The 19,983-nt window shown below is 35.4% G+C and overlaps 1 pseudogene; it reads right to left on the reverse strand.

Moving 5' to 3' along the window:
* Positions 1-491: 491 nt before the first annotated feature.
* Positions 492-19,983, reverse strand: part of LOC103102907 (E3 ubiquitin-protein ligase Hakai-like) — a 182,786-nt pseudogene continuing 163,294 nt past the window's right edge.

A 19,983-nucleotide genomic window follows, 5' to 3' on the forward strand; every position in this document is an offset into this window, starting at 1 on the left:
CTGCCACCCCTCCTCCCCTCAAATTTATATACATGTATCTCTTCAGCATTGCCACTTTTCCCATTTCAGTTTCAATATATCATGAGTTGGCATAAGAAATAAAATGTGAATTTGGGGGAGTTTTGTATAAGCTGCTGATGACTCTCAAAGGCAAGCAGATGAGACAGAAAATGTTTAGAAACTCAGAAATGCATAAAATGTTTAAATAGTGTTTTATAATGACAAAATAATTTGTTTTTAGTACAATACACATACACAATTTCTTTTTAAAAGTCAAAATAAGTAAAAACTTAAAGTTGCAAAAAGAATGCAACAGTCAGCAGGTGAGATACAAAGACTAGAAATGTAGAGATATCTTAAAATTTTTGTAACATAAATGCATAAAATGTGTGTACTGTTATGTATAGAATTACCTATACAGTATATATTTTATTGTTTAATAACATAAGTGAACAGCTATATAATTTTTTTTTGGTAAAAGACTAATGCATCTATGCACTGATTTGGGGATAGATGTGAGCCTGTAAGTCTCTTTGAGACAAGTGCGTTCTTTTGCACCCTTGAACAATGCTACACATGAAGAGAGAACCCCACATACACTGCTCAATTCGCTGCACAGGATCATTACAGCCTGGGCACATCTTATCTGCCTTTTTCTCATGCAAAATAGCACAGTCATAGCAAAAAAATGCTTGCATGGGATCATGCACCCATAAATTTTAATAGGTGATCCACATTTATCACAGAAATGGACTGGAGTATTATCCTTTTCACCTAAGATGTTTATCTGAAAGTCCCCAAAAATGTGTCCAGGAAATCTTCGTTGATTTCCAAACAGGTCACCTCCTGTACAGTCATACCACTCTTCTTCATCATAGTCCAATCCTTCTTCATCACCAGGCTGTGTCTTAGAAGGCATTCTGTTCATAGTCCTTGGAGTTCGAGGAGCTGCTTTGGCTTTATTTGTCTGTTTGGAGATTAGCTTTATAGGTATTCATCTTCAAACATCAAGGCCACCCAACGATCCAGAACTATTAGTGCCTTGTAAATCATTGTCAGTGTGGTCCACAATTGGGCTCGAGGTGCACGCTCAAGTTTTTGGTTTTTTTGACAATTTTATGCAGATTTTCCAGATCATGGGGGCTCCATGCCCTTAACCCTCATAATGTTAAAGGGATACACACACACACACACACGCACACGCACACACACACACACACACACACACACTGCTATCATGATTCAGGTAGCTAGTTGGTACAGTGGATAACATGCTGAGCTTGGAGTCAAGAAGACTGGAATTCAAATCCAGTGTCAGATGATTTTTAGCTTTGTGACTCTGGGTAGGGCACTTTACACTGTTTGTCTTAGTTGCCTCATTTCCAAAATAAGCCCAAGAAGGAAATGTCAAACCATTACCGTACCTTTGCTAAGAAAACTCCCCAAATAGTCATGAAGTATCAGACATTACAGAGAACTATTTAACAGCAACAATGCTTTCATGGACAGAGTACTGTGCTCAGAATGGGGTACCTGAATTAAAATTCTATCTCTAACATTTTCTTTATGATACTTGTGAAAACAGTTAAACTCCCAGGACTATAAAAAGCTCTAAGACAATTTCAGAGTTCTTGCTTGTTCACATTGGTAAAATGAATGAATGATGAATAATAATGCATTTATTAAGAACTTATCATATACCAGGCACAGTGTGAAGCATTGGGGATACACAGTCAAATAAACAAGACTCTCTCTGGTCTTGAGGAGATGCAATTTTAATGAGAAAAGATAAAATATTGCGAGTGCAATACACAGTCTAGGTATGGCCAGTGTTCAGTCAGTAGATCTAGTTACATCAAGATAAGGTAGACTTCATATTGTCCTAGAGAGGAAGGGGAGAGGGCAGAATGGTCTGTGTATGACTGGGAGGCAATGTGGAGTTATGATTAAGTGAAAGCTCATTTTAAAGGGGAGTGAGTTTTCTCACACAGAGTTCCCTATAGAAACGAAATTAGAGCTTTGGACACATATACTCATACTGTAAAATGGTGTTTGATTGCCTACATGTGTATGTGTGTATACATATACTAATATACAATTATATATATATATACAAATGCCTATATACAATATAATAATGCCTTAAAATGCATGATACATATACACATGACACATACATGTATGTGTACGCATGTGTATACACACATGTGTATATATACATATATGTATATATAAACACACGACACAGAGCACAATACATCAAACTTGAGAAACCTTTCCAACTCAAATGCAGATCTGACGCCTTTGGAGGTAACGAATTCTACTATACAGTACCTTGGTGAAATGGATGGGGAATTACATGTAAATACAGATCAGCATCTGGACTCCAAGAAGAAAAGACTTGTCAAATCTCAGCTTAGAAAACATGTCATTGCCATAGGCATCATTTCTGGTCAGCACAACCAATTTCAAGTCAGGCTAAAATGCCACAGTAAACTTTGGAGTCTGATTCTTTGTGGAAAATAAGATACTAGAAAGAGAGTGACAAGCTAGAAGAATCATACTAAAGATAGAAACAGAATGGAAATATGCCACTGAATTCCTAAATAAAGGATAAAGGAATTAGTTTCAAGACCTGGTTCTGTTCTTTACTGGGTATCTCTGGGCAAACATGGAGAAATCACCTTACCTGAGACTCAGTTTTCTTATTTGTAAACTGACATTAGACTACATAATCTCTTAGGTCTCTTTCAGTTCTAAATTCTATTACCCTAAGAAAGAAATCTAATATTTTAAGTTTCATCAAGAATCATGAAACATGGTTCTTCTACTATAGTTGCTACATATCCAGGATTAACAGAGCTGACTTGAAATGAAAGCCCATTTTCCTTCTCATCACCCACCATGTTTCTTTTAATCTACCCACCATGTTTTTTTTAATCGTTGACTACAGTGAAGATTGAACACCTTTGAATTCTAGCCAGTAAATATCCTAAAACTTTCCTCTTCCCTACTTAGAAATATCTAGAACCATAGTAGACCCTTAAATCTTAAGGAAAAGTCTAAGAATGGTTATTTTGGGCCATACTCCTAAGTAAATCAAGGGGAATTTGGTTTAGTGATGAGATATGACTCTGAAGCAGGCATATTTGGATAAACCAAGGTTTGAAGGAAAAAAATAAAAATAATAATTTAAAAGGAAGGACAACTGGACTAGAGAAGTTAGGGACAATATAAGAGTGACATGGTGGTATTTTAAAGATTGTCATATTAAGAAGAAGAATCGATCTTTTTTATTAGTTCCAAAACACAGAACTAGGAGAAATAAGAATCTCAAAAGCATATATTCTGAAATTGAGGTAAAGAAAAAAAATACTTCTTAATATGTAGAGCAACCTCAAAGAAGAATGAGGTGCCTCAGGAGTTACTTGAAATCTTTAATCATTTGTTTGGTGGCAAAAATCCAAATCAAGAAGTCACACCAAGAAGATCAGACAGCAAGGGGCTACATTTTCTTGCTGGATGGGTGGAGAACATGAGATAAGATACGTAGGTACCATGTTTGATAGCAAAGGTCAGAGCTTACTGAAGATGCCAGGAAAGTGTTAAGCACAGAGGTACAGAGTCACTAGTAAATAAGGGTCAAAACCCTGACTTAGAGAGACTGGCAGAGGCTATTATAAAAAGCAAAGCATATTCTCTGTGTTTAATAAAGATATGAAGGTACAAAGAGATTCCATTTGAGTGCTGCTATCAATAGGTTGGTGATGGATTCCTACCAAGGGAGAATGTAATATAAGACTTTGAGTTTAATTAAAAATGGAAACATGGAGAACTAGAACTATTCAATGTTAGAGCTGAAATAGACTTTAAGAATCATCTGGTCTCCCACCCTAATTTGACTGATATGGAAATTGAAGGCCAAAGAGAGGAAATTATTTGCCCAAAGGCACTCAGTGAGTGTCAGATCTCCTACCTCCCAGTTCAATACTTTTCCAACAATATGATATTGCTTTCCATTAAAGAAAGCAGAAGCTAGGCTTGAGATTTCTGAATTTCAAGTGGAGAGATTCATTCCACCAAATCTAATGCTCTTTCTACATGAACAGCAAGAACATACCTCTCCTTCTCAGGGAAGTTAAACACACTAAAGGCATATCAACCTCAGAAAAGTGGCTTGCTGTGAAAGAAATATTGATCTATCATCACCCGTGTGTGGCTGAAGAATTTCATCTATTCAAGCAGCAAAAAGTTTTGCTGACATTTTAATGGCCTGGACCTGGGCAGTATCACTCAGAGACTTTGACTGAACATAGTGAACAAGAAAATATCACAGTGACTAAATTCAGGGAGATGGGATGGTATGTCTTTATCGCCAGCAATAACAAGTCATCCTTCTCTAGCTATTGAACCAAGGTCACAAAGAAAAATGTAGAAAACAAAGACTCAATCCAAATCATTTATTGAACCCACATTATTTTCTTAACACTGCACTAGGCACTGAGAAGAATGAAAAGATGACTATGAAACAGTTCTGTCTCTCATTGAACTCTTACTCTAAGTAGGAATATAAAAACAACAAATTTAAAACTTACTAATCATGCATAGTTCAACTTTTCAGCAGTAAAATGCCTTTTTGGGGATTCACGATCTTGAATGTTCTACTTGGATCTAAATCCTCTGATCCCTAAAACAGTGAAATGTCTAGGTTCTATCATGGACATACATGATTAAATGATTTGTTCATGATTCCAAAGCTAGTAAGTGTCAGAGCTGGGATTCAGACCAACCCAGGTATCTTGCACCTAGATTAGTCATTTTTACTCCACCATTCCATGATGTTTAATTTTAATGAGCAAAAAGGAAGGCAAAAGGTACAGAGTGAAAGGGGTCATGAATAATGGAATAAAAGGATCATAAGTCTTGAACTGATAGCATCATCAGAAGCCAATTAATTCTAAAACTTTCATTTTATAGAAGAAACTAAAGTTCAGGGAGAATAATTGTTCAAGAATATAAACATCACTGGGGGAAGCTTCATGACAGTGGATTGAGAGCTCGGTCTAGTGATGGGACGTCATAGGTTCAAATCTGGCCTCAGAATTTCCTAGCTATGTGATCCTGAGCAAGTCACTTAACCTCCACTACTGAACCCTTACCACTTTTCTGCCTTGGAACCAATACGCAGTATTGATTCTAAGATGGAAGGTAAGGGTACATATACACATCAGAAATGGAATTGAACAAAGGTCCTCTAATTCAAAACCAATTTTTTTAACCCAAATTATTTCCCTTCTCTTCTCTTCCCTTCCCTCTCCCTTCCTCCTTCCACTATAATATGATTTGACATAGAGTGTTTTGATGGGTAGGATGATGTGTTTGGAATTCAATGGCTGTATTTGATACCTTATTCTTACATTGAATAGCTATATGACCTCAGGAAAGTCACTTCACTTTTTTTTCTAAACTTCCTCATCTATAAATTGAGGAGGTGAAAATATATTGCCTCTAAAGTTTTTTGAAGTTCTTAAAATACTATACTATAATCTTAAATGGTTGCTGGTTTTCTTGTTAGACCTATAATCTGAGGGATTTTTTTCCTTAAAAGAAGGGTTGAGGGTCTTTAACAGCCATATCATTTATAGAAATATAGAATTTAGCTGTTTAGAAGGAATATATAGAAAAAGGAAAAGCTACTCATAAAACTGGAGTTTTACTTACAAAGAAAAAAAATATTATCAGCAATATGGAAACCAGGGCATAAAATCCTCTTGTGAAATTTATGCCACAGCCTTGAGGACATTTCCTAGATTAACAACAAAATGAATAGCAGTGCATAAATGTTAGGATATTACAGCAATTTTCTTTTATTTGGTAGATAAAAATGACTTGAGTAATACTACTGTTTTCATGGAACCTAATGGGGTCTGCTGTTAGTTCTGGAGTACTGTTCCTTCCTGAAAAATTAGAGATAATAATCTTTGATCTCTACATATTATGGTTGTGACTGCTTCTTTAAATTAATTTTTCCTTGAGCAGACCTTCCTTTCTACACAGAATTATTCCAATGTTATTTTCTATCACCAAATTTACTTTAACAAAAATCAGTGGAGATAGGTAGAAACTGTTTCTACTTCTTTGATCTTTAGTTGGACCCACAAATGACCTACAAGATATAGTGTACTTACTGGATCATTATTTTATACATCAATTTTTATCCTTTTTTCTCCTTTCAATTTGATTAGTGTGAAGCCTTTTATGAAAGGTATGTTAGTATGCCAAGAATGATTTTTATCAAAAAATGCCCTAGTTTCTAGGGAGGAAGAAATATAACAAATAGAGAGAGGGAAAATGAAAGCTATAATAGCAGGAGGCCTTAAAAGCCTAATGCCATTTAGGTTAAGCAACCATGCATTTATTAAACACTTATAAGTCAGCACTGTGGAGAATCTGAGATGAAGAGGGAAGGAAGAAAGATGAAGTTGACAGAGTCAAAGAATTTAAGTGTTGAAAGGGAGCTCAAGTTCAACTTAGTCAATTTTTCACTAAGGAAAAGGTTAAATATGTTGGAAAGGAAAAAAAAAAACCTACAATGTCTTCCATGTTGGCAAGGGCAAGGTGCCAGAATGATGAGGTAGCATTGTGTAATGGAAAGAGCATTTGGCTTTAAAATTGAGAGGGTCAGCCTCAAGTTCTAGTTTTGCTACTTACCACTTGTGTGATCTTGGATAATGAAATCCTCTGGGCCTCAGTTTCCTTACCCAGAAAATAAAAATATTGAACTAGGTGACTGATAAAGTTTCCTCTAACCCTAAATCCTCTGTTCCTACCTAGAAGGCAACATGACCTTCAGACCAACAAAGGGGTCCGAGTATGAAATGGAGGGAATCTATCAAAGAGACTAAATGAGCATTATAGACTCTCTATTATTTTCTCCCTCATGGCATTTAGGTTTGATGCTAGTCTTGAAATGTATCTCCCTATAGACCTCCTGGCATTCCTACATGGGCTTCCGAGCCTCAATTTTTGGGATATATGAAAATTCCTTTATCTTTTGCCCATACTGGAACTTACCCCTTTCTTTTGTCTCCTTACATTGTATTGAGAGGGCTTACTGACACAGAATTCCTCAGACTGAAGCAGCTTACCATCTTCTGAAAACTTTGAGCATTTACTATGTACCTCCTCGCTCTAGTGCATCACCTTAACAGAAAATCGGAAGGAATACTTTCCTACCAAACAAGTTTTTAGCATATACTGTTTTAACATATACTGGTTTTTTTTTTTTTTTCACTCACAAGTTGAGCCCTTTTTAAATTAATTGAGCATTTCCTTTGTGAGAAGCTTTATACTAGGCACTCGAGGAGAAGAAACCAAAGTGATATAAAGGAGGGTCTTTGCCATTAAGGAGTTTTCAGTCTGACTGGAGATGTGAGCCATCCATGCAAAGGAGGAAAGCTAGTCCATGATACTGCCAGGTGTGTGGGTATCTGCCAAGTTCATCCAAAGTAAAGGAGCAATCAACATCAGATGAAGTTAGAATGCACAATCAGAAGCTAAAATTCCACATCACTGTTCTCAAGTAATTACCAGAAAAGCATGGACATCTGGAATTTAATTGGCTGCTTCCAATAGTATTCTTGAGAAGTTTTCCTAATGTTAACTTCCACCTCACTTGCTAGGCATGTGTCAAATAAGTCATTCGTCAGGCTTCATATGGGTGACATTCAGCAGTCTCCTCCCTCCTGCTTCCAGCAGAGCACAGCTAACTTAGCAAAACCTGACCCTTTTGTTTACAACAGCCAAGAGTAAAAAATATATCTTTGCAGCCGGTCCTCCTGATAATGCATTATCCACGTCACTGACACTGTTCATTGCTTTCACATCTGGTGGTGCCATGGAGAAGGCATTTAATTAGACCAGCTGAGACACAAAATCAATCTTCAGAGAAGGCAAAGTTGGGCCTGACAGAGCAATAAAGTACTAAGGCATTCTGGAGTCCACAGAATCCTGGGCAGATGTATCCTGGTGCGAAATATTGGGTATACTGGCCAGGAAGAAGAGTGGTGCGGAATCTGCCCAGAGCCTTTGGATTAATCAACAACCTGGTCCCAGACTCTTAGGCTCACTTACATTGTCCTCTGAATAACAATAATTATTGACAATAGATTGCATTTATATAACACCGGATGACTGCTGTGTCTCAACAGGCATGATTGTACCATAGCAGAGTGGAAAGACAGCAGCATTTGTAATGAGACTATACTAATAATAAATGATACTTAGATCATGTTTTAAAGCCTCCAAAGCACCTTGCCTACATTGTCTCACTTGATTTTCACAATAGACCCATAATGTAGGTGCTACAGGAATTATCGCCATTTTATAGATGAAGCTGAGAATGTGAAGACTTTTTGATTTCATAGCTATTAAATGCCAAAGGCTAGATTTGAATTCAGGGTTCCTGAGTCCCATTTCTGTTCTTTTTTCAGAACACCACATTGACACTCAGGCTCTGGTTTGGAATATCTTTTAATTTTTTTTTCAGATTACATGTGGCTACAATTTTAATAATTGTTTTCTGACATTTTATAATCCCTTCCTCTTCCTCTCCCCTCCCTGAAAAAATTTAGTAATATGTTACAAGTTATACATATGCTATAATGTTTGTGCTTATATGTATTTAGATATGTATACACACATGCATGAATACTCACATGCACACACATGATATGTATATGTGTGTATATACCCTGCCCTCCCCCCAAAGCTCTATAGAAGAATAACAACTCTTTTCTTAGTACTTGGGTGACCTTAGGAAAATCACTTCCCCACTTTGCTTCTTCATTTGTTAATTGAAGGGATTTGACAAAATAATATCAAATGACTTTTTCAATATGAAATCCTGTGATACAGAGAGAACTATGGTCCAAATTTCCCCTCTACATATCTGATCAATTGGAATGGTTGGGACTCAAATTCAGGTCTTACACCTTTTATTCCAGAGTTCTTTCTACAGTATGCTTGATCTTAACCCTCCCATAAAGCATTGTTGAGTAGCAAAAGGACCACAAACCAGGAATACCAAACTGTGTCTTTATGTCTCAACTCCAACTTCGTGTCACATTTCCCATATAATTGTATTGTTCTTGATAGTCAATATTCCACGAGGGTACCACCTCTAGAACAATAAGTAATCAATCAATACATAGTCATTAAAATTTTTATTATATTCTAGTCACTACCTTAGGTGCAGGGAATACAAAAGCAAAAGTTAAATAGTACTTGTTTTCAAAGAAAATATATTTATGGGGAAATACTATATGCAAACACACATATGTATAACACATATTCACATATACGTGCATTTTTAAGTATATACAAAATAAACATGAGTTATTAGTGAGAAGCACCAGGTGTTGGAGGTGCCAGGAGAAGTTTCATTTGGAAGGTGATCCTTGAGTGGATCCTTGTCAGCAAATAGGAATTTTTAAGAAGCTGAGATGAGGAAGGAAGTGCATTTTAGGCATGAGTATATGGATCATGTAGAAGAATAAAGATAAGAAATGGAATATCATGATTGAAGAATAGCAAAAAGGTTAATTGGCCAAACCGTAAAGTATATAAGAGATAATAATATATAATAAACTTATTATGGAGTGAAGGGTCTTATGTATCAGAAGGACATAACTGAATTTTGATAGTAAAAGCAATAAGGAACCACTAATGTTCATTGAACAAGGAGTTAAGGTACTTAGACCTATTCTTTAGAAATAATATCACTTGGGAGTGATGGTGACAAAGTAGGGAGGAAATGGATGTTCTATTTAATAATTATTTAATTATCCCCAAAGTTCTTCAACTTAGGACTTTGAAAGTAATATCCTTTGATTTATCTATCACTTGTTCACCCACTATTTCCAAATTAGGTAGGAAGATAGGTAGGTAAATAAATAGATAGATGGATGGATGCATACAGCAATGGATGGATGGATGAAAGGATAGACCAATACAGTTTTTATCTAAGTGCCCACTATTTGCTAGGCACTGTGTTAAGCATAGGAAATATAAATATAAACAAACAAGACATTATCTCTCTTGAAATTACTTGCACATTTTGGGGGCAGGGGAAACATATAAAGGCAAATTAGAAAAGTTAATCTAAATGCCATTGAGGAGGAAAAGCTTTGGAGAAGATATAGAAGGAACTTAGTGGGGGCAGAGCCTTAATGACAGAGGCAAGAAAGCAGTCACCTACACTCTCCCACCATTCCCTTCCAAACAACTTTGAATTAATGCATCACAGAATTATGGAGGACCAGAAACAATCAAAGGGCAGACTGAGACATTTTTTCTAGCCAAAGACAACATGAGGTTGCAAAAAAAAAAAGACCTGTGATATATGAGTGGAGGCTGACCTTGAACCTAAGTGGATGAACCACCAGTGGTGAGTCAAGGTGGTGGCAGCTTCAGGAGCTCTTAAGTCAGAGGTGGTAAGGGGTTTTGGCAAATAGGAAAAGATTACAGGAGACCTTTGTGCTAAAAGTGGACACAGGACCAGATTCTGCTTGAAAATTCCATTGCCTGCACCCACTTCTGGATCACAGTTAAAGGATAAGAAGGAGCATTTTCATTCACAAGGGGCAGGGACCCTGAGGAGCAGTATCTACTGAAATCCCAATCTTTATCCCAGTTAGTTGTTTCTCTGATGAAATATTTCACATTTCTGTTTTTAAAATTTGTTTGACTTTGTATTGTTTCTTAATATATCATACTCTTTATATTTCATTTGCTCAATTCTAATTTTTTAGGGAAAATTTTTTAGTGATCTTTTGACCCTTCAAATGTGACCCATCAATATTGCTAATCAAGTTTTTAAGAAGTTGTTTTCATTAGCAAAATTTTGCAGATCTTTTTTCAATTTGGCCCTTTCCATTTTTAAAAGTATTCTTTTCTTCAGTATTTCTTGTGCCCCTTTTACCAAGCTATTAATTTTTATATAATTGTCTTCTATTGCTTTCCTTTTTAAGCTTATTTTCCCCTTTATCAATATTATTTGATTTTCAAAATTATATTTTTAGCTTTTTGAGGAATTCTTGTTGGGCTGGTGAACAATTCACACATATAGCTATGTATGTAGGTATGTATATGTATATATATATGTATATATATATATATATATATATATGTAAATATATATATACTTAATTGTTAATAAAAATATACCTTACCCACCAGGGGAGTTTGAAGGGAAGGGGATAAAAGTAAGAGGTGGTGACAAAAGAAATGACAGAAAATAAGGCAGTATTTAGAAGTAAAACAGATTTTAAAAGAGTGAGAAGATAAAATAAGAGAGCAGGAAAGGCAAGAGGCATTATACTAAGAAAAGGATCCTGGAAAAGATACATTTTCAAAGTTCCTGTCTTAAGATATTAATATCTGAGGCAGTGTGACTTTGTGGCACTGATGGTCAATATCAGTCAGTTCAATGTTCGTTATGTTCTTAGATCTATGTAGAATGTTATGCTATATTTGAAAAGAAGGTACAATCCATGACCTTAGGAAGGAAGGCCTATTTAGAAAGAGAAAAGATCCAGAATGCAATTGAAGATCATCACCACTCCAAATATGGTCTTGACTTTCTGATTTCTCATCCATCTCCTTTCTTAATTATTAATATATTTTATTTACATCCTTAAACATTTCCTAAGGGCATTTAAAAAGTTTAATTCATTTTTTAAAAAAACAGACTTTCACAGTTGATCATCCTTAAAATATTGCTATTAATATGTATAATATTCTCTTGGGTCTGCTCACTTCACTTTGCATCAGTTCTTACAAGTCTCCCCAGGATCTTCTGAAAATATACTGCTTATAATTTCTTATAGCACAATGATATTCCATCACAATCATATATAACAACTTGGTTATCCATGCCCCAATTGATCAGCATCCCCTTAACTTCAAAAGCATTGCCACCACAGAAAGAGTTGCTACAAGGGTCACTACAAAAATAGATTATTTTAAATTTTCTTTGATTTCTTTAGGATACAGATTGAATAGTGGTGTTGTTGGATTAAAGAATCTGAGCAATTTTATAACCTTTTGGGCTCATTTCCAAATTGCTCTCTGAAACAGATAGACAGGTAACAACTACACCAATCATATATTATTATGCCCAATTTTCCATATCTCCTGCATTACTCATTTTCCTTTTTGTCATGGCAGCTAATCCAATAGGTGAGAGGCAATAGTTTAGAGTTGTATTCATCTTCATTTCTCTAATAGGTAGTTTTTCAGGGTATTTTTTCATATAATAATTGATAGTTTTGATAGCTTCTTTTGAAACCTATTTGTTCTTATCCTTTGGCTATTTAATGACTTAAAAAAATAAAACTGGATCAGTTCCATATATATTTGAGAAATAAGGGCTTTATCAAAGAAATTGCTATAAAATCAGTTTTCATGTTTCTCAATCTCTTAATATTGGCAATAATGATTTAATCTAATCTAATTTTTATCTAATCAAAATCATCCATTTTATTTCTGATCTTCTCTATCACTTGGTCAAAAACTCTACTTTTTTCCATTGATCTGATACATTTTACTGAGCTTTTCTAACTTACTTATATCACCTTTTATGTCTAAATTCTTTATCATTTTTCACCTTATATCAGTATATAGTATAAGTTGTTGGTCTATTGCTAATTTCTGTAAACCTGCTTTCCAATTTTCCTAGCAATTATTGTCAAATGGTTACTTTTTACCCCCCAAACTAAAATCGTTGAGCTTATCAAATACTGGATTATGGTGGTCATTTGTTTGTGATGGAATACTATTGTGCTATAAGAAATTATGAGCAGCATATTTTCAGAAGATCCTGGAGAGAATTGTAAGAACTGATGGAAAGTGAAGTAAGCAGACCCAAGGGATATTAATAGCAATATTTTAAGGAAGATCAACTGTGAAAGTCTGTTTTAAAAAAATGAATTAAACTTTTTAAATGCTCTTAGGAAATGTTTAAGGATATAAATAAAACACAATAGTAATTAAGAAATGGAGATGGAGGGGAAATCAGAAAGTCAAGACCATATTTGGAGTGGTGATGATCTTCAATTGCCTTCTGGATCTTTTCTCTTTCTAAATAGGCTATAACCTTCCTAAGGTCATGGATTATACCTTCTTTTCAAAATATAGCATAGCAATCTACATAGATCTAAGAACATAATGAACACTGAACTGACTGATATTGACCATCAGAGCCACAAAGCCACATTGCCTCAGATATTAATATCTTAAGACAGGAATTTTGATAATGTCTGTTTTCCAGGATCCTTTTCTTTTCCTCTTCTTCTTGTTCAAATATTTTTACTAGTGTATGAGATTCAAGTCTAAGGGTGTGTTTACAAGTTCCCCTGTGTCCTCTTTGCCTAATGGTAGAGGAAGTATCAGAGAAGAGGCATTACCCTCATAATGATTCATATATCAAAACAATTACTATGTAACCAAACTAACTTCTCAGTGCACAGGCTGATATTAAGAGAACTGCCCAATTTATAGCTTACAGTGATAAATCAAGCTTTTTTACTTTAAGCATATATGGAAGCAGGTGTTATGAAGCACCTAGTGAATACAGACAGTGCTGGCCCTGGGTGACAGCCTTCTCATTCAGGCAATCTCTCCTTGTGATTCAGATCCTTAATCACTGGGGTAAAGGGCAGTCCTATTAAATCAATCAGGAATGTTTGGGTATATTTGCAACCTATATGCTAGTATTAAACAGTCCATCCTTCTCATGTGCTGACACATCTTAATCCTTCAAAGGGCTTAGCTGAAAAAGTACTAATGACACTATTTTGACCCTGGTTGCAGGCTTTTTGCTTACCTCATCTTCCAGAAAAGCCTTGCACTCTCCAGAGAAGGAAAAAAAAAAGCTAAGGAAAGCACATTCCTAGGATGAAGAAATTTGTTTTTGAAAGCAAAACAGAATATGTAAGGGACAGGGCTATCCCTTATCTTAGCATTAGTGGTGACAGAGAAGTGATTCAGGAGTCCAGGACCAGTCATGTGTGCCTGACATATCCACTCCATCAGTCTTGCCTCCTCAAGGGTATCCACTAGTCTGTTTCCAGCTTCCTTTTTATATCTTCTCTTTTCTCATTAGAATATAAACTCCTCTCGGATAAGGATTGTCTTTTATCTTTGTCTTTTATCTCTACTGTTTAATAAAATTATATTAATTTTTTATTGTTTATTATTTCTTATTTTTATTTCTTTTTATTTATATTTTATTTATAGTTATTTATATTGTTTTATTTATTATATATATATTAATTATAACATTTTGCCTGTTTATCTCTCTGTCTATCTATCTATCTATCTATCTATCTCTGTCTGTCTGTCAGCCTTGAAAAATTCAGAATCACCAAAGTAGATAGAAAGAACAAGTTTTTAATCATGACAAGGAAGATAATTCTTTAATGGTCTCTACACAGATTCATACATAAGATATTACACAGAGACAAGCTCTGGGAGTCTGGGAACACTGTCTCCAGGAAAATGCATCTGTAAAGGAGATTTTCCAAGTAACTGAAGAACTTGGGGTCTTATGTATAGTTCTGGGGAATTAAGGATTAAAAAGACAATTGATTGACTTACATAGAGATAAAGGAAGGAGAAGTCCAGCCAAGTGCTGGAATCTTCCTGGGAGAGACCTAGATACAATGTGAGAAACTTCCAAGACAAAATGGTACTTAAGATTTGATAATATCTGCTAATTCCATTTAGACTGAGATCATTGGGTACTTTAAGGTTTATCATTCAGTTTAAGATAAGGGTCAGTCCAGGACTTCCCTGAAGGTAAGTTCCCAAGGGACAAAAGTAAAAGTTGTGGGTTCCATGAAACTAATATTCATCACTATCATCTTTCTTTCAATTTATCTATCTCTCATGGGATGAGTACAGAATTACTGTTCTCCACAATCTCCAATCCTATACCTTGCTGTACATAGTTACTGGCATATTGTCTTTCTGATTAGACGGTTAATTCCTTAAGAGAAAGGGTTTTCTTTTCCTTTCTTTCTGTATCCCCAGCACTTAGTACAGTGCCTGGAACATAATGTATACTTTATCTATGCTTTTTGATTCATTGACTGACTACATTACAGGTTCTGGTGAACTTTATATATTTACTAGGAAATTTGAAAGTTGGGGAATTTTAGTTCATTATCTATTTTTACTTTATCATATACTAGATAGTAAAAAGATTCTTGTATAATTATAGAAACTCTCTATGCTATCATGTCTCTGCCTCCTGGGGGGGGGGAGGAATAGGGAGATAGGAAGCTTAAGTTGGAGATTAATGAAAGATTATCAAGTGGCAAATGTGTAACTAAGAATCTCATCTATGGGAAAATAAATATTGGGGGGAGGGTATCATAGACAATGGTCAACTTTGTTGTAGTAGAAATGGGACAAGGGGTAAGCGTCCCGTCAGATTACACTTCCATGTCAAGGACTCCCATTCCCACCTCTCTCAAGGAATGAGAAAGGTGGCAAAAAGAGAAACTGAATGCAGAGAGAGGGGTGACACAATAATAGGACATTGGCTCTAGGGACATAGATCCCACCAGGAAGAGGAAGCATCCCCAACCAGATATTATCACTTGAGAGCAAAGCCTTTATTGCTTTATACTAGACGAAATATCTTAGGAAACACATGACCCCAATTTAATATCCTCCTGGAGAGATTAAAAGATTAACCAGTGAGCTGGTAGTAGGTCAAAATCAGATATGTAAGAGTGCTAGAAGAGAACATGGTCTGAGGAAGGAACCAATTAGTTCAAAGCCAGAAGTAATCTATGAAGGGGAAAGCTAGAAAAAATAATGAAGATAAAAGAGGGGAATTGTGGGATAAGAGAAGGATAATGGATAATGTGGTATAGTGAAGAGACTATTGATCTTGGTGTCAAAAGTTCTAGATTCTCATCTTGCTATAGACGTTTATTGTGTAGACTTTAGCATGTTATGTTACCTGTACAAGGCTCAATTTTCTCAACTACAAAACAGCAATAATGATAGCACTTCCAAATTTGTAATATGAACAAAATGAAGTGAAGTAATGATTTGTAAAGAATTTTTTTGCACATTGTGGCACATGTTATAAATTTAAATTATAATCAACTAATGATTTGTGGTGTATACCTCTATTAGCTCAAGGCAATGTCCTTTAGTGATGGGTCAACTATAACTCTTTTTCACTTGGCTTCTGTGCAACTATTATCTTGGATATACTCCCTAGAGCTGCATCCACCCTTGTAGCTAGTCACTCAGCCAGGAAAAGCTATGTTGCACAGTTATAAAAAGTAAGCACTGAGATCACATTTCTGCTTTTCATTGTCACCTGCTTGCTTCATAGATTAATTATTTCTGCATATTCTAATGTACCAAAACCAAAATCATGAACCAGTGGTTTTGTTTTTGTTTGTTTTTGCTGAGCAACTTCAGCCATCAGACTAAGACTTTCCTTTTCCTTCCTTCATCTTGTGGATATATATAATTCTCTCTGAGACTGCTCTCTGGTCAGTGTCCATGGAAGAAATGTCTTTTTTGTATCACTAAAAAAAGAATAGAAGGGTTAGCATTTCATAGTGCCTACTAGATGCCAAGTACAGTGCTAAGTAATTTACAAATATGTTCTCATTTGATCATCACAATAGTCATCTAAGGAAGATGCTGTTCTGTTGTTATGTTAAACATCTGTCTGTTATGTTATGTTATGTTATGCTATGTTATGTTATGTTATGTTAAAATCCGTCTTGATTTTGTAATTGAGGAAATTGAGGCAAACAGGAGTTATGTGACTTTTCTGGGGTTGCACAGCTCAGCCATTTTTAAATTCAGGCATTCTTAACTCAAGGCTCAATTTGGCAGTTCTATCCACTGCCAAATAACTGCCTAGATGGCATAGAAAATAATATCCTATCAGTACATTTTGAGTGTCCCTGTGCCCCTCATATCATGTCAGATATGGTATGATAAAAAGATAAGGAAGGTATCTGGAAAGAGTAACTTCATACTTCATAATATGATCCACATACCTAGCTTTTTCTATTATGCTGTGGTCTCTTTTTGATGTTCCCTCCTGTTTTTTAGGTCTAATTCTCTTTCTCCATTTAACCATTCCTTGACACTTCACTGTAGAATGAAGGTTGCTAATTTCTTGACACCTATTCAGAAGAGTGAGATCTCCAACTCTTCCTACGAACTTGAAGAGCTTTGAGGCCTTATTTGTCTTTTGAGGACTAGAATATGTAAACAATAGAAAGTCATCAAATGATTGGTTTCAGGGTGATGACTGCTGAATATTTGATGCAATCTGCATCAATAGGAGGTCATTGATAAAACATAGATATTTGAAGTCTTTTTAAAAATTAAATGAAATGTTTATTTTCATGCAAAACTCACTTCTATATTAGTCACTGTTATAAGAGCACACTCATGCAAAACCAAAACCCCCAAATAAAGCCATAAATATACAGATCTGAAAGATGATATGCGTTGACTTGCATCTATTTGACTCCAACTGTTCTTTCTCTGGAGGTGGATAGTATTTCCCCTTTTAATGATTGTCTCAGATCATTCATTGCTGAGAGTAACCTTGTTTTCACAGTGGATCATTGTGCAATATTACTGTTACTCTGCACAATGTTTTCCTGGACACTTGAAGTTTTGAAGAAGATGAGTTGAGAATTTTTGGTAAGTAAGGAGGTGATAGGATTCCTGATTTCATAAGACAGAAAAATTGATGTATGCCTATAATCCTATATAATAAGAGCTAGATCTCTAGACATCTATTTGCATAGGACAGGGAGGAAATGCAAAATCCTTCCCACCATGTGTGTAAATAATAAACATTTTGAGCTTTTGAAAGTCAAATTTTCTCCCTGTAGGGATATAATACAATTTGTTATTAGAGGCCACTTAGAGGGTTCTTTAGGAAATAAGCATCCTGGAACAAGATGCCATGGGCCATGATGTGAGAATGCCAACAAATTACTGCTTTTGTTCAGTAATTTCAATTGTGTCTGACTCTTTGTGATCCTGTCTGAGGTTTTCTTGGTATAGATACTGAAATGGTTTCCCATTTTCTTTTCCAGTTTATTTTTGGATCAGGAAACTGAGGAAACAAGGTTAAAATGACTTGCCCAGGATCCCATAGACAGTAAATATCTAAGTCATGATTCGAACTCAGGAAGATGAGTCTTCCTGACTCCAGGTTTGACACTCTATCCACTGTACTACCTAACTGCTCCAAACAAATTAATAAGGTCCATTCAAACTAGATTTCACTGGAAAACCAAAACTGAGGGCTAGGAAGGAATTAAAAAATGAATTTATAAAAAACCCTAAATCCAAGGAGGCCACCATAGAGTCCCAGAGAACACAATAAAGAGAGGAATTATATAGCTTCACTTATGTAGGTTCTCTTAGTAAGTAAAACAGATACTCTTCTTTTATGGTAATAGTGTTCCTTTCTATCTACATCAAAATTCTTGTGTCTCTAAAGACTGATAAATGGAACAACTTATTAAGTGACCAATCCAGACAATGTGCTTGCTGATTTGAGATGCAACTAGAGAAGTAATGATCTAATATGAGTGTACTTAAGTCTGGGAACATTTTAGGAACTGGAGTTGTTCTCTCATGATTGGTTTTGTTTGGTGGAGATTTTCCCTAATAATGGCACCTAGTACAGAGATAAGACTAATAATAAATTTAATACTTTCTGGGTTATCTACCCACATTGCCTCTAGTTGTATCCTTGGAAACCCATGGAATCCAGTTGAAACAACAGTGCTTTAACTGATTGCAACACCGAATTTACACAAAAATATTTATCACCAAAATATCCCTCTGTAAATGCCTCAGTTTCATCCAAGAAGGTGGTTCATATCTGTAGTATTTTACCTGAAGCAATATCATCAGACATTTTTCTGGAGAATAATGAACATATGATAGTTCTATGTAATCCCTCCCATAGCTGTAAATCTCAATTAATCATCCAATAATTGCAAAGCTAGAGAAACAACTTCATGTTATGGACTAAGCACAATATTAAATCTTAATATTAATGATTTTGATTGATTCTTTCCAACCCCTTTGGCATATTAAATGAACAATAAGTATGCCTTAGTGTTTCAAAGTAGGATTAAGGATATTAAAGAGCCCTTCATTTGAAAGTTCCTCTCTTCCACTGGCAAAGCTTTTATCAGAACAGGCACATGAAGGGTAAATTTTTGAGTTCTTAGAGAGTACTTTACTTCCTAATTAGCAAGGGCACATGTTCTGTTAAGTCGTTGGCATACCTCATGTCTCATTACCTTTTACTCATTAGGTGCTTCTAATTATTCTAAATTGTCTCTTAATTGGATCCTAGCCTTGGTGACACAAGTGTGAGCAGAGCAAGGGGCTGAAATTCCATCAGCTCATTCTATCTTGATTAATTTTTAGGACCTTATTTCTCACCAAGGTGATAATTTCTGATCTTATATATCCTCTTTCTTAGATAAACTACTACTCTTATTTTTATCTGCCTAGTTTTGGGGATGAATAGATTCCTTTTGAATTTTCTTTGTGCTATTTGTTTTTCCAAAGCAGAAGTTCCCATTTGATTTCCAAAACAGAACTAGCTACATCTATGTAAATATAGATGGGGAGGTTTGGAATATATAAGTCAAACATGACTGACTCTCATTCAAAGAATTACAGAGTCTGAAAATTACTAAAGACTTCAAGGGCATCTATTCTGACCTGGAAGGAATCTTCTCAACACATTTCTGGAAAGAATTTACATCCTGTATCCAAATAAAAAGTCTTAAAATTGTTTCTTCATCATGTTGTGCCTTTCCTTTCTGAAACCTTTTTTTAGCTAATCTGTTGTCCTTATCAAGTGCACAGTATATTCCTTTTAACCTTCTCCCT

This window comes from Monodelphis domestica, chromosome 4, assembly GCF_027887165.1.
Source record: "Monodelphis domestica isolate mMonDom1 chromosome 4, mMonDom1.pri, whole genome shotgun sequence".
NCBI classification, from domain to species: domain Eukaryota; kingdom Metazoa; phylum Chordata; class Mammalia; order Didelphimorphia; family Didelphidae; genus Monodelphis; species Monodelphis domestica.